Source organism: Condylura cristata, unplaced genomic scaffold (assembly GCF_000260355.1).
Source record: "Condylura cristata isolate star-nosed mole 26May11 unplaced genomic scaffold, ConCri1.0 scaffold00013, whole genome shotgun sequence".
Lineage (NCBI taxonomy): Eukaryota > Metazoa > Chordata > Mammalia > Eulipotyphla > Talpidae > Condylura > Condylura cristata.
The window spans coordinates 37,216,690-37,228,498 of NW_004567114.1; positions in this window are offsets into that span (position 1 = coordinate 37,216,690).

Below are 11,809 nucleotides of genomic sequence, written 5' to 3' on the forward strand. Positions count from 1 at the left end.
GCCCGCTGCTCCCCTCAGCAGTGTACTTCGTCGATCTGCCTGTTCTGTTCCCCACTCTGTCTCTGGGGAAGCCTCTCACCGCCCCAGAGCCTCTGGTACCCCAGTTCTGTATGCACAAATAAATAAACCTTTAAAAAAAAAAAAGTAACACTGGAAAAATGAAACAAAAACATGTAGTTATAATCATATTTTTAGTATTTTTAAACAGAAACAAGATTACTCTGAATTACTGTGTTATTAAAATGATTACTCTTAGTTTCTGTACTTAACTCATTGTGGATCAACAATAACTGCCAATATAGCCTTAAATAATTCCCAGACATCTCTGCTTCTGTATCTTTGCTTACCCGGTTTCTCCCCCTGGAATGCTATGTCTAGGGCTGTACACTCTCCCTCTCTCATTCTCAAAGACATCCTGATCCTTCAAGGCCCTTTCTGCTATGAGGTATCTTGCCTGATCCTTCCTGTCCGCTTTGTGAGTTGGAGCACAGCAGAGATCGATCAACCTCTTGGTATTGTATTATGATTATTGTACTTGTGTCCTCACCAAAAAGCTATAAGAACAGCAAAGGTGCCACTGGATCCATTAGCAGGTATTGCTCAGTGTTAGTGGCTGAAGTAGGAACAAAACTACTGACTCTGAGCTCAGTTCATTCTCATGAACTCTCAAAAGTGAGATGTCAAAGACAAATATTGTATGATATCACTTGTATGTGATATCATATATCATATATCAAGAGTTGATGATGGGCACCAGGCCTCAAGGGTGAGGAGTTGGGGAGATGTCATTAAAGGGTACTAAGTTCTGGAGGTCTAATGCACACCATATATAGTCAACAAGACTGTACTACGAAGAGCAAAGCTCATAGTGCAGGGGCTGAAACTCAATTCCTTCCATTGCAAAAAGAAATTATGTGGCAGAGGTGTTAAACATATTGCCATGTATAGAAGTATTAAACCAATAGGCTATATACTTTAAAGTTATAGAATGTTATATGTCAATTATATCTCAATAAATGAAAACAAAGCAACTTGGGCTCTATAACAAAAGAAGGTTACTGGGCTACTTACTATTGCAAGAGAAGTTTAACATCCTGAATGAGCTCTTTCCTGGGTGGGGGTTGGAGGTGGAGGGGATTGGGTTACCCAAAGACTATGTCCAGCTTCCCATGGGAGCTGCTAGCCACACTCTGCTGCTCTTGTTTCTGCAACATTTTATAGTCTATATTCTAGTCATAGTTTTGCTCCTAATTTGAATGCAAGCTTGCAAGACAACGGCTTGCAATTTCAGTATCATTATCTATAAAACAAAGACCCAACTAACTGCCTTAACTGGGATGATACCTGCATTCACGTCTACAGAAGAACGGATTGCCTTTGGTTGTGTCTGCTCTGACAGGCAGAGTCTAATCATTTTTCATTTTGAAAGTCTATGCTAGTTTTGTTAATTTCGAACATATACTTAACTACATACGAAGTATAAGTAAATGCAAGATGACTTTCTTTTTTGTTCTCATATTCATTAAATATCAGTCGTTTGCATAGTACTTCCTGGTTTTTTCCTACATTGCATTTCACACTGTTTTCCCCCTTAATGTTGCTAAATGGATTCACTTTTTACTTGTCCTACATAAGACTACCTAGTCTTAAAATCATTAATGTGATATACAAATAGTACTTTTGAAGATACATGTAAACAGGTGCATTGTTGCTAAACTATTAAAAATCATAATAGGTCATGTGAGGTGCACCACCTTTGGGGGGATGCTCAGGATAGCGGTTCTCAAAGTCTGATCCTTGGACCAGACTATCAGCATCGCCTGTGCCCTTGTTAGAAGTGCTCACTCTGCAGCCCACAGCAGATGCACTGAATCTGAGCCGGTGAGGAAGGAGCCAGCAATGTTTTGACAAGGCCTCCAGGTGATGCACTCCAGATGGAAAACAGCTGTTAGAGACGGTGCTGTTCTCCAATGGGCCAGCCTCTCTACACAGGAGAGAGTTCTAACTCAGACCCTTTCCCAGGCCTCAGTGCAGTCTCCCATCAGCACCATTCATTGCCTTCCCAGGCATGGGCAAGAGCCCAGCGCACACCTGCTTTTCCTGCAGTTCACACTGCTGGATCCCTGCAGAGACAGCCTTCACTTGGAACAATTTCCTTCCCACTTCTATTGTTTCCCAATGTTTCAGGCATTGAGTTGATTAAATTCACAGGAAGAAATAGGTCAAATCCTCTGTTCCATGAAAACTAAGTACCTTTTCTGTCCTCTTCATTCTGGCCTGTCAGGTGGACGAGTTCTTTTCTTTCTTTTTTTCTCAGCTCATTCCTCTTTGTTGTCCATGGCCCTCTCTGCTGGGCACAAGGAGGCTCTCAGATGTCAAGTCAGGCTCTAAGATGCTGTTCTGGTGTTGTGACAAGAACCCCTGTCCCTTGAGGAAGAGGTGCGAGCATCTGTGAGTCTTGGCCGCTCAGTCACTGATATGCACAGAAGCATTGCTGCATCCTCAGCGGTTTGCAACTGTTCTCCATTTACACTGTGCTGATTTCAGCTGTTGCATTGCTTTAGCTTCCTACCTGCTGGTGATAGCTAAACCCACCTCTCAGAGCAGCTCTAATTCTCATGTCCTGGGTTAGCCACATCCTCTGAGCCTCACAGACAAGCATCTCTGACAAGTCCCGTAATTCTGGATGACATATTCTGGTTTCCTTTAGGGGCTACCTGTTAGCCTAGAGTCCTCACTTTCAAAATACAAATTTTCACTGTAAATGGAAATGCAGTTCCATTCACTCCTAACAAATGGGAATGTGGAGTAGACCCAACATTTTACCTCAAGTCATGGGGCACAAACTAGGCCCACCTCCCAGGTCACTGGGCCTCTTAGACAGCACTCACCATCTTAAACTGAGAACCCAAACCCTAGCCTCAAGTCCTTACAAAGATTAGTGTCCACATTAACAAGTCCTTGCTGCTCCATCACCTTCACAGCATAACTTTATTTAGTCCAGACTCTTGCCCCAAAAGAGCAAAGTTGAAAGCTTTTGTTTACATTCCTAGACTTGCCTTACTTTGTTGAATCCATCCATCCCAGTCACACCATAATCCTATCCCAATCCTAATCAGGCCTCCCTCTCCGTATTAAGTATTAAAAGATCTGAACTGGGGTGGGAGGAGTCCACTGGACTGTGGGGATGGCACATGGGTGAACTGGTGATGGGAGGCCCATGGGGATTACAACCGAGATGGAAAAATGCACAAAATGAAGAATAATGTAAAAAAAAAAAAAGATCTGCCACAAGCCAGATCTCTAAGTCTTAATAAACCAGAAGTTGCCCTTCCCCTGTCCAGAAATCCCTAGGGAAGTAAGCATTAAAGTCAGCCCGGCCTCATTAACAGGTTGTTTGGGCAGCCAGCATTCAGCAAGGCTTTTGTTCTTCAAATCAGGCCTAACTAGGGTATGTTAATTTGCATTCAAAGGGAGCTTAACAATGAAGAAATTCTCTGTCTTCAGAAGTTAAGGCTCGTATACTGTGAAAAACTTTACCAAGCTTTAAGACAAGACCCCCCAATGCCTTTGTGTCTACAGCAAAATCTACCTTTGCCTGATTTTTGCCATCCACACCCATCTAGAGTTGTAAACGACGGTATATGGTGCCTTCTGTGAACTGACCAGTAGAGGGTGCTCTTGAAATAGAATTATTTAGAAGCCTCTTCCGGTAAGGGACTGGAAAATTCCCACATAGGAGGCACCACTTAATTTTAATTATTGTAATTAATGGTAAATGCAAGTGGAGCTTCCACAGGACATAACCAGAATGTTCATGGAATGATAGAGGTGCTGATGGAGTGAAATCTTGCCGAGAACCTTCCCAAATGGCCCTTCTACCAGAACTTAAAACCACAGTGGTGTTTTGCCTCCTTACAGAGATACCCCTCAGTAATAGAAATCCCCTGAAGCAATTCTGAAACCTGCCACATTGAGGTCATACACCATGTTGAAATCCTTTGAACTACTTACTCTGGGGTTCCCAGAAATTGAGAAATTTATTCTCTATTCTCAATTCTCAATATCCAACACTGAGTTCAGAGTTGGCAAACATTTTCTGGTAACAATAGATGTTTTCACTTCTGTAGGCCCTAAAGTTTCTGTCACAACTTCAAAAATCTGCTGTTGTAGTTTGAAAGCAGGCACAGAAAATACAAATGTGTGTGGCAATCTTCACAAACTTTCACAGGTCACAAAATATCATTTTCTTTTGATAATGCAAAAAAATTTTTGATATTTAAAAGTGTGAAAACCAGTTTTAGTTTGTGGGCTATATGAAACTCAACTGGATCTAGTGCTTGGCCTGTGGTTTTGGCTATTTCTGCCCCCAAAAGATGAAGAAAACAAAAGATCGCTTTGAGGTCCTATGTCTATGAGCAAAGAACTGTGGGAAATAATGAATGAAATTCAGAGGTTAATAAAAAATGCATGGTTCTCAAGGTGTTATCACTAACCACTTGTGTGTAAACACTGACTGCAAAATATATGTTTGCCAGAGAAGCTCTGCTGAATGAGACCTGAATGGGAGAGTGAAGGTGGAAACAAACATACCAGGCTTTGAGCCTTGGACATGTGTATGACTTAGCTTCTCCAGCTTCTCATCCCTTACCTGTAATATGAGGGGATAATATTATCTGGTGGGTCTTTAAAGGAAAATGTCAAGCACCTGAAACATAGTAGGCAATAAATAGGTGGTGGTTTTTATTAACCAGAAGATGGAGATGAATCCTAAGAAATACCCCCTCTCTCTACGAGGACCAGGGCATATTTTTTGGGGGGGAGGTGGTAGGGGGGACTGGAAAAGTCTAAGATCAAGATACTGGTAGATTTGCTATCTGTGAGGGTTTGCTTCATGGTTCATAAGAGCTGTCTTTTCAGTGTCCTTACATGGTGGAAGGGGTGAGGGATCTCTTGTAGGAGATTTAGCATCATTTAAAGGGCCCACCTAAATACCATTACATTTAGAATCTTGATTTTAATATATGAATTTGAAGGGGATGTGGACATTGAAGCTATAGTATATAGGAACAAATTGTGAGATACTTAGTGCAGGTATATACACCAAGTTCTTTTCCTGAGTCAGCTCAGTGCCTGGCACTTAATGGGGTCTCACCTGTTTCATTGGGAAGCTCTGGACTCCTCAGAATGCTCTTCCTAGTGGTCAGATTCTGATTCTGCAGGCACTCCGCCTCTCCTTGCATTTGAGCTACCATATTTTTATAACTGAGTTGCAGATAGCTAAGAGCAATGCAAAAGATTCTTGGTTTAGATATACAACTAAATTTTGCCTTGTGGAAGTTGAATAGACTTTTGTCACCCTTTGCGATAGAAGCTAGTTTTGCACCCAGCTGTGAATTCATTTTGGTATTCCTCATCTAAAATGTCTGTTGTTTGAAGTTTGCTTTGAGCCATGGTAACATCTGTCTAGTTTCGTTACTGAGATATGAATTAAATAGGATCTTTGACATGTGTTCATTTTATACCTATACGAGAGTCATGATTTACCTTTTATTGTGGAAAATCGTCTCTAAGCATACTGCTTAACTGGGAAATTAAATCCATAGTGCTTTCTTAGAAAATATTTGAACAGCAGTGTCAAACATGACTATCTTGTCCTTTGAATCAGCTTCTCTAAGGTGCTACTCATGACACTGCTACTAAGTAGCTATCAGAGACTGAATGACACACTTTCTATGTGTAAAACTTCAAGGCTGCAGTTCTTAAACACTCGTGTCAAAAGACCCCATTCTGCTTTTAAAAATTATTGCGAATTGCCTGGAACCATTAAGGTTTTGACACAGATGGGCTACAACTAATGCTAGTTAACATATAGAAATTAAAAACTAAAATTAAAAATTATATTTGTTAATTTAATAAAAACAACAAACTCACTGTATGCTAGCAAAAATGACATATTTTATGAAAACAACTATATTTTGAAAACAAGAATTGTAGTGAAAAGACTGGCATTGTTTTGCATTTTTGTGAATTTTTGTAATGATTGATGTCATAGAAGACTGATGCGTTCTCACATGTGTGCTTGCGTTTAATCTGTTGTTATATCAATACCTATCTCTAAAAGCGCAACTGTGCCTGTGAGAGAATAAGAGTAGACAATGCAAATAACATCATATAACATCAAATAACATCATAGTTTTATTATAAAATAGTTTTGGGGCCCTCCCTGGTGGCACAGCGGGTTGAAGCACGGCACTAAGAAGCTAAGGCCACCTCACCGTGAGTTCGATCCCCGACTGCCCCGTAGGTGACCCATATGGCGCGGCAGACCTCGCCTGACCTGCCCGCTCCCCTCAGCAGTGTACTTGGTCAGTCAGCCTGTTCTGCTTCCCACTCTGTCTCTGGTGAATCCTCTCACCACCCTTGCACCTCTGGCCTGTACCCCAGTTCTGTATGCACAAATAAATAAATCTTTAAAATAAAATAAAATAGTTTTGACTTTGCTGACCCCCTGAAAGGATTTTAGAGCTCTCAAGAGTTCCTGGAACATTCTGAGAGCTGCTATTATAAGCTAAAACAAGATAACCTACAGGTGAGGATGCTGCTTTTTAGATGATATGTGCCAATACCTCATCCTGACACCTTTTTAAAATGTGTTTTGTTTTCTTTAAACTGTTTATTTTTTAATACTAAAATGGCGTTAGTGTTATGGATTTCACATTATAACATCATATAAGTCTCAGGTGCTCATTGTTGACAATCAACATGTGTAATTTCTACCTATACAGTTCTCCACAGGACCCCTTTCTTAGAATAGCAGTTTGCTTTCAGGAACAGTAAGCTTTTCCTCATGTGTGTGCATAGGCAAGTGCAGCAACATCTGCTGATTCTTTGTGACAAGCTGAGGAGATGCAGCATATTCCTGGAGTAGGGCAGGAAGTGGGGGTGGGAGCTGGGGAAGGAAATGAGCACCATTCTTATCTTTTCCCAAAGAAGCCCAGGGTGACCTCCAAGCTGCCTTTGTAATGGCTTTTGTCTTGCTAGTCTTTCCTGATCCCTCCACTGCTTCTCTGCTTCTGACCCTTGAAGGGTCATTACTGTGTCCTGAGATTACAGAAAACAGTAGTTGCAAAAGGGAAGAATTTTCCCGTCCTGAAAAGTCCTGAAGAAAGTAAACATTCTAGACTTGCTCTGTTAAAATTACCCTTCTCAGTATTCCTTTCTCAGGCTCCTTTACACCAGGAAACTTTTGAACACATTTTGAAGCAAAATGCATAGTTTCTAGGTAACAAGTAACCACGGTGATGAAAGTTAATATCGACAAGATAGAGTTAACTGACATCTTCATTCCAGAGAAGTGATTCAGAGATTTGAAGTTCATAAACAACTTGCTTATTCCATAAACAACAACAGATTCAAAACTTTCCTTATAACCTCCCTCTTGATGTTTGTGGTGTAAGATAGTAGCTGAGAATTCAATCTTTGGAATCAAGAGGAATCTAGGTTCAAATCTTTGATCCCTCACTTAGTAACACCAGGGATATGGGGACATACTTATTTTTCTAAATCTAAATTACCTATCTGTGAAATGAAGGTGACTTAAGTTTGAATATCCCCATCCCTCAAGACATAGTCTGAGTCAAGGACTTGGATATAGATAGTTTACTGGGATTGGGTGCAAGTGATCTCAGAAAACAGACATGGCGGAAGCATAAAGATGAGACAGAGGGAAAAACCCCAATGTGGTATGCTATCAGGCTGGTTTATATTCTGGGCAATTGAAGATCAACACTGACAACTCTGAGAAATCACATACAATGTGATTTTCCATGATGGGTGGGAGTATGGGACTGTAGCCACAGTCTCATCCCTCAATGAGGGCCGTTTCTGGGAATTTTAACCCCTCCTCACCACCTAGAAGAAAGAACTTGCAGGGAAATCTACACTACAGCTGTAGCTGAAGTCAGAAGTGTCCTCAAATGTGACATGGGGCACAAAAGGTAGCTGCTATGGGAGATAAATAATATCTGTACTCACAGAGTTACTGTGAGAATTAAGTGATGTCTATAAAATGTTTAACATTGCAGGTGGCATAGAGTTAAGCCCTTAATAAGTGTTCACTCTTGCTATCATCATGGTTATTGTTTTTGCATTTCATCAATGAAACAGACAGGGGTAAATTTATGGCTCAGAGGACCCTAGGATAGACATAGCTCACAGACTTTCTTTTGTAACACAGCTGGGCTGGCTTGTGACCTACAGCCAACTGTGATCATTATAAATTTTTATAGTACTTTTCTTGGTCCCTGTGATTTAAAATTTGAGCACAACTTGAAAGCATATTTTGTCAGTTGCATGAGGAGGAAAAGGTTGCTAACCATTGCTGGGAGCACCACATCTAACAGAACTTCATGCAGTGGGAAAATGTTCTAATCTCAGCTCGGTACAATGGCTGCTACAGTGTGTGGCTCTGAGCACTTGGCACGTGATGAGGGTAACAGATTTATTTTACACAGTGCTAACTAATTTATATCTAAATTTAAATAACCACACATAGACAAAGTAGAAGCCAACTGGAGATAGTGTTTCCAATGGATAGTGAAAAGGACCCTTCCTTTGGGCTAAAATTAGGGTGTTGCAGCCAGTGGGGCATTTTGTCTGTACTCTGAGTCTGCAGGGGCCCACCAAGTCAGCCTGTAGGTTGTCAGGTGCTGATGATCACTGGGGCCAACAGGCTGCTGGCTCAGCATAAAGAAATCCCAGGGACAGGGAACTGTGCTGGTTGGGGAAAGAGGGCCTGGGAGCTCCTTGAAGCTTGGTTCTTGCCTTATGGAGACAGCTTCCTTCTCAGCTGTTTTTGGCCAACACACAAGACTGGCTTTCACTAGTTTCACTTCACCATTGTCCCATCTCTGCAGGTATTAATCCTGCACTTAATCCATCAACAATCATTTCTGCGTAGTTACTGTTTCCAAGAGCTGTACCCAGCACCTTGGATACAGAGAGTCCTGTGCAACTGATATTCTCCACTCCCTTGGAGATGATCAGATAGACAAAATCTCCTCCTGACAAGAGTTTCATATAATGAACAGTTAATTCCCACATCACTTCCTCCAACTGGCTATTCACCTGAGACCCCCTTCTCAGCTCCCCAAGTCCAAGCACTTCTTATCTAACTGGTAATTAAACATTTACTTGTCCCTTCCTCCACTCAACCACCAGCTTCATCAAGGCAAGGACTCTGGTGTGTGTCTACCTTAGCGCCATGCCTCAAGCACAGTCAGATATGCAATTGTTTGTTGATGATGACAAAGACATTAAGGGTTGAGGAGAGAAATTAGTCCCTGAATTCATTCACAGACAGCATGGAATTTGGACTGGACCCTGAAAAATGAGCAAGATTTATTTACTTAAGGAGTTGAGAAATGGCATCCCAGAGGAGGTAACAATGGCTTAGAGGTAGGACTGAAAAATGTTATATCCACAGGAGGCAGGATAGACCAGAAAAGAGCATAGCAAGCAAGGTAGAATTAATGGGATAAGGTTTGACTTCCTGGGGTCTTGAGAGCCAGCAGTGCATTGTGGCTCTGGCGAGCATCATTAACAGAGCGCTGTCTTTTTGCGTGATGCAACCTGACATTACCTTGAGGAATCTGGCACCATGTGTTGGCACAGCTGTTTTTGCCTTTAAACTTCAATCTCTCCTCCTTGAGAAGGAGTACTTCTCCTGTGTCACACAGGTTCAGGGATGGATGGGTATATAAGCCAGATTCAACCAGCAAGAGTCACAGGAAGTGTTTCTGGAATATGGCCAGGGGCTTTTGCTGCTATCTTTCTGCTCTTGTTTAGCTGGTGAGATGTAAACCTGGAGCTATCCCAGTGCTGCCAGGGAAGAGTCTGAGAATTAACCAGCACAGAGGAAAGCTGAGGCAAGGGGTGAGAGAGAGAGACATCTGATGACATATCTGAGCACTGGATGCAGCTGAGCCTGCAGCGAGCCTATTTCTGAGCTCTCAGCTATTAGATGGTTTCAGTTAAGTTCCAGTCACTTATGATCAAAGAGTCCTGATTAATGAATACTCAAAGGTGTGTGGGAGGGCTTAGAGTGGGAGGAGATGAGGGTCTAAGTGGCCACATCAGTAGGTGTGACAGGAATTCAGACATTAAGCATTGAGGGTTTGAACCAGGGGCAATGAAAAAAGAGGGGGAAAGGAGATGAATCAAGAGGTGAGAAGGAACTGTCTAGTCTTGCCCTCTTCTGAAAAATTGCTGTCAAGCAGGGGTGATTCTTGATCACCCCTGCTCCATGATGTCCCTTGACTAGGGCTCTCTCATCAGGTTGTAACCTCTTTGTGAGGCAAGTGGATATGGTATTCCTGCCTGTACTTCACAGCATGGGTTGATGAAAGGACTTGTCCAAGGTCACATGGGAACTGTGAGCCTGGCCCTCTAGTTCTTCCAACATGGGCTCATTTGCACACAGAATGAAGTCACCAGGTATCATGCTTTCTGTCACTTTAGAGTGTAGATGCATGCCCCACCCATTCCCCACACCCAGGTTTCCCTTCTCATGGACACAGAGGAGGAATTCTCACTGAGGAAAGGCCTGGGAACCCATGACCCCCTTCATTAAAAATAAATTCTGCTTGAGCCTCCTGGTTCTAAATAGAAGAAAATGTAGATTTGGGGCAGAACCGAAGGGAAAGGGATTTCCCTTGGCAAATTATTTGCAATTTATGGATTGGATCTGACCCAGCTCCAATTCCCACGTCATTGTGAGCTCTGTCTAAAATGTGACCAGCTTATTAAAGAACAAGAGCTGGAGGCAATCCTCCCACAGGGACTCAACAAAACAGGAGCAAAGTTAAAAACCCACCAGCTTCTTCCTTCACAGCATCTCACATCCAGAGCTGGTTCGGTTTGCACCCATAGGCGACATGGCGCTTCCCAACAGCCACTTCCTGCAACTGTGGGAATAAGCGAGCATATTTACAATTAGTTTGTGTCTTTCCTTAGACATTATGAAGATATTTCTTTAGACATTAGCTGTCATAAGTACTTACATGAAGTGGCTTTTAGACTATCACATGTGATAGGGCATGTCCACAAGGGCCACTACCAGAAATTTTAGTTGGGGGCCTGGCAGCTGCCTTTGGAATAGGCATCCCAGGTAATTCTGAAGCAGGTGGTTCGGGGTGGCAGTCTGAGAAACAGTACTGCACATGGCAAATGCACTAATTGCAAGTAGTTCCTTCAGCAGAGGTTTGAAGACACTGCTGTCACAGCACATGTCCCCGAAGACCCAGTATCTCCTTCCCTCAGAGCAGGGTCTGTTATTCACTGGCATAGTAGAAGGACATGAGAAGGCATTTTTGACTAAGAATATCTCCAAGGAGCTGCTGAATCTAGAGTTCTGAGTATTTATCTTCTCCAGTACTATTTTTAAATTGTGAACAGCATTTTCTGTGTTCAATTTTTTTTGATGAAGGAGCCCTCCCAACCCCCACCTGAGGCAGCATGCTGGCAGCCTGTGAGAGTCATGCAGCTCCTGCCTTCAGGAGTCCTGCTCTTCCCAGCATGCCCTCCTCCACCCCCAAGCTCTGTAATGAGATGTAGAGACCCACTGAGAAAGGCTTCTAAAGTCTCCTGTGAGAATCTCCTTCAGGGACTTTCTGTTAACAAAATCCTAAAGAAAATCAGAGGATTCCTATTACCCCACCCCTCTGGTCAGCATCTTTCTCAAATTTACCAGGGGCCAATGGGTGAGGGGTCCATAGGCCTTCAACAATGAAAATGATTGCATAGGAAA